The sequence below is a fragment of the Sciurus carolinensis genome, chromosome 6 (assembly GCF_902686445.1).
Source record: "Sciurus carolinensis chromosome 6, mSciCar1.2, whole genome shotgun sequence".
Lineage (NCBI taxonomy): Eukaryota > Metazoa > Chordata > Mammalia > Rodentia > Sciuridae > Sciurus > Sciurus carolinensis.
In genome coordinates, this window is record NC_062218.1 from 141,716,562 (window position 1) to 141,720,909 (window position 4,348).

Sequence of the window (4,348 nt, forward strand, 5' to 3'; positions counted from 1 at the left end):
ATCATCTCTTGGCAGTCAACAGTCCAAGGTGTAGAACTGGGGGCTGGAAATCCCTCCGGAACTGAAGTAATAATCTTTTCCCATCGTCTACCCATTCTTACCTCCCAGAGCTCTTAGCCAAACAAAGCTTCTCCTTGACTCTGAAGTTTAAATTTCCTCTGTTTAAGCAAATGGGTCAGACTGCGACTTATCTCAATCCAAATGCCAAATATCTGAGTAAGAAAAATCTAACTGTTTTACTCTAAGTCAGGGGTCCATCTGGTCCAATTGGTTACACCCAGGACAGGAGGATAGGACAACTCATATCCTCCCTGGTTTACCCTAGGCTTGGCAGTGCCAGCTCTCTGAGGAACAGGATGAGTACAGGCTGTAACCTGTTCATCAGTGGTGTTTCTCTCCATAGAACTCCCTACCCAGTCAGTTAACATCAAAATACTACAGAGACACGCTGGTACGTGAGATGCAAATGAACCCAACAGCTCTCCATGGTAACCAGTGTATCATACTCTTGCACATATTCATTTGGTTCTTTGATTTCTCTTTGGCTGTTTTTTTTTTTTTTTTTTTTTTTTTTTTTTTGTTATTGTTGTTTTGTTGTTTTGCTTTTTTTTCTCCAGAAGCAGATGTGCCCTCTGAAAATGAGGTTTGATATAGCATTGTTTTTGGTTTATCTCCAGATGTGGCCAATTTAAGAGCTCAGTCATAGGATGGCAAACAAATGCTTTCCAGGGAGAAATCAAATGATGACATTTAAGTCTTAATTGCTGCTTAGAATAATATCTTTTTTAATGTTTGTTTCAAATAAATTGACTCTCATGGTTCCCTAAGTTTAACTTAAAAGAGCTGTTGAGTAGGAAAAAAAAAAAAAACAAAAACATAATAATTCACTTCTATAGCCTTCTTAAAACTAAAAGAAGTGCAGTTTTTTTACAACCTTTTTTATATTCAAGAAATATGACTGCTACATATTTAGTTCTACCATAGTTTATACCTCATCTTGCACATACCTACTGATCTGAAAAATCTATTTCTTGATGAAACTTGGAAATCCTGCAAACATCTGTCATCCTATATACCCCACAATTACAGAACAATAGAATCTTGAATTTGTGAAGCAGGAAATTAGCATATTTTCTCTCTGCCAGCCTTGGTGCCTGAAATTCTGCCCTCAAAGTACAATTCCTTTTATTTAAAGAGGTAGCTTCCAGAAGTAACATGTTAAAACTCAAATACAACTAGAAGGGACAATAAGAAATATAATTTAGTTCACCTATGGTGAAAATTAGCAAGTCAAAGCTAGTAGACTTGTTCACAGGGAAAATGTTAGGCATGAAGAAGTAGTGAACTCTCAGCCGTAGGAGGTAATCAAGTTGAGGTTAAAAACCCACCTGGCAAACATTGTGAAGGCAAATGTTTAGGCACCAAGTGAATTATAAAATATGAAGATTATTGAGGTCTTTCCATATATAACATTATATCATTCTCTTAACTTTTTTAACTTTTTTATCCATCTATCCACCCAACAAGTGTCAGATATCATGATGCCAAGGTGATTATAATTGAAGACCCTGTGATTAGTCATTGATAATATAGCATGAGGTAGTTTATTAAAAAGTTAGACATACTACTGCCTGAGTAATTTTAGATAATTATGTGGAAGGAAGACTGCTAAATCTGATCCGGCAGATGCCTATGAAAAGCATGGGGTAGAGTCTGTTATAGTTTAGATTATAAGGGTGTTCCCCCAAACTCATGTATTAGACAATGCAAAAATTTTCAGGGGCTGGGGAGATAGCTCAGTCGGTAGAGTGCTTGCCTTGTAAGCACAAGGCCCTGGGTTCGATCCCCAGCACCCCCCAAAAAAAAATTTTTTTTCAGAGGTGAAACGATTGGGTTATGAGAGTCTTAACTTAATTGGTGAATTAATCCACTGGTGTTAATTAACTGGGTGCCAATTGTAGACAGGTGGGGTGTGACTGGAGGAAGTGGGTCATTGGGGAGGAACTTTTGGGGTATATATTCTGTTCTCGATAAACAGGAGCACTCGCTGTTCCTTGTTTCCTATATCCTGAGCTGCTTCTCTCTACCACAGCCTTCAGTCATGATGCTCTGCCACACCTCAGGCCCAGAGCAATGGAGAGGGCTGTCTATGGGCTGAGATCTCTGAAACCTTAACCACCATACAAACTTTTTTTCTCTATGTTTTAATTTTCAGGTTATTTGGTCACAGTAACAAAAAAGCTGACTAAAACAGGGTCCTAGAGTAGAAGAGGCCAGAAAAGAACTGGGCACTCATGGAAATACACTAGTTACCTCAAAAATAATTCAGAAAAACACTTCTAGAATCATAAGATCATGATTCCTAACAATCATCTCTACCCTCTGTTCAAATGTCCTCTAAAATCTTTCCTTGGTCCCCATTTTTCTCAATGACAATTACCTAGACTAACTTTGAAATAGCACAACTTAAATTATATTGTTAGTCATAACTACTAATGTGAAAAATAGCCATAACTAGCAATTATTAAGCATGTATCATCTAAGAGGCACTGTGTTATCTCCATGTAGTATCTCATTTTAATCCTTAAAAGTATCCTTGAAAGAGAGTCTAATATTGTTCGCACTTCACAGATGGTACCACTGAGGTTCAGGTCAGAGAAGTTACCGGAAAACAGTAATACAGTAAGTGGCTAAGTCAGTACTTAAACCCATAACAATTCACTGTCTATGTCCTTGCTCTGTGACTTTTAAAATATTGGACTAATGTTGATTTTTGTGGATCTTTGAACCATGGTTCTGATTATATTCTTGACCTGCACAAAATGTCTACTGCTCACGTACCCGAAAAATGGTATATAGTCTTGAAACTCCAATGGTTTCTTAAAGTTCTCAAAAGCCATAAAATACCTTAAATTTTTCTGACTACTAGTCCATATCCTTCATTCTGTCATCATAAGATATGATTTCTGAATGTTTCCTCCCACTTTGAATTGTTTCTCCTGTCACAAGAATTCAAAGCCTTGTTCTCAAACTCCTGCGATAATGTCGTTGAAGAACACAATTTGTTTCCCTGCTACAGAGTACCTCCTTTCCATGAGTATAAGCCTATCTTCCCAGAGCTTTCAGTTTTCCATCCCATAGCTAGTGAATGGAAGAGCTAGAAGTTAACCCAGGTCCATGTTACCTCAAAGCCCATAGTCTTAGCTTCTTTTTTATACTACGTCCAGTGACATGAAAAAATGGGTTATGTTCTACCCAGATCACTGACAGAATTGATCTCAGCATTATTCTATCAAGCTGAGAAAATGTCACTGTTAAAGAATCTTCATGAACTTTCTTGATTCGACCAGGGTTAGCCTCTCATACATCTCTCACTCTCTTTGTCCACTTAGAGCTCCTAAATCCATTCGAAAACTCAGCTTAAACCTTTCCATACCTGGCAGATCCCACTTTCCAGTTATCAAAATAGCTATAATAATGGAGTCCTGAAATTCATCTGATAGAGTGAAATAACTTATTACTTTCAGTTTAAAACATGTGGATTACCCCTCAGAAGAGGGCAGTAGCAAAACCAGAATCTATAGACAATACTAAAATACTGGAATTTAGATGATTTTTTTATCTCAGTGTCAGATAATTATTTAATAATTCCCCCAAGTTATATTTAACTCTTTTGATAAAAGCTGTAACTAAGTGCATAATATCCCTTAAATTTTTATGACTTTTGCTCCCTTTTTACTCATAATGAAATGTCTAGGAGAGGAATTATTTCCCCTCAAATGGTTATGAAGCCATTGAAACACAGCAATAAAATTTAAAACTTATAAAGAGACTCACAGTAATGACAATAACAAGATTAAGGTGGTTTAAACAGAGAGAGAGAGAGAGAGAGAGAGAGAGAGAGAGAGAGAGAGAGATATTATCTGAACTTTGAGCAATGCAAAAGAAAAAAGCTATAAAACTTGGAAAAAGGTCTTACTAAATCAGAAAACTCACTAATGAGCATTACCACTATTTTCCATGAAAATTAACTCTAAGCTTTTGGCAACCTAAAGGAAAGAAGGAAAACCAGGAACTCATGAATTATGTCACTTAAAAAGGAAGGAGTTAATCTCATTGGGTGGAGAGGAAGGTAGCTCCTAGAAGTCTCAGAACTGATTACCTGAAGTGTATCAAGGAGGTAAAATAAAATAAATAAAATTAAAACCACATCCTTCCAAAGCTAGAAGGAAACTCAGATCTTTTTGAAAGACCTGCCTTTACAAATACTTTTGAGCACAGAGAAGGGTCCATAAGATCACTCAAGACATGAATTGGATAATGTTGAGTTCTAAGCCTAGGACTCTGA

The 4,348-nt window shown here is 36.8% G+C and overlaps 1 non-coding gene across 1 annotated transcript; it reads left to right on the top strand.

Moving 5' to 3' along the window:
• Positions 1-1,785: 1,785 nt before the first annotated feature.
• On the top strand, positions 1,786-1,859 carry Trnat-ugu (transfer RNA threonine (anticodon UGU)). The gene has a single exon. It is a non-coding gene; the product is annotated as a tRNA-Thr (tRNA).
• Positions 1,860-4,348: the final 2,489 nt, after the last annotated feature.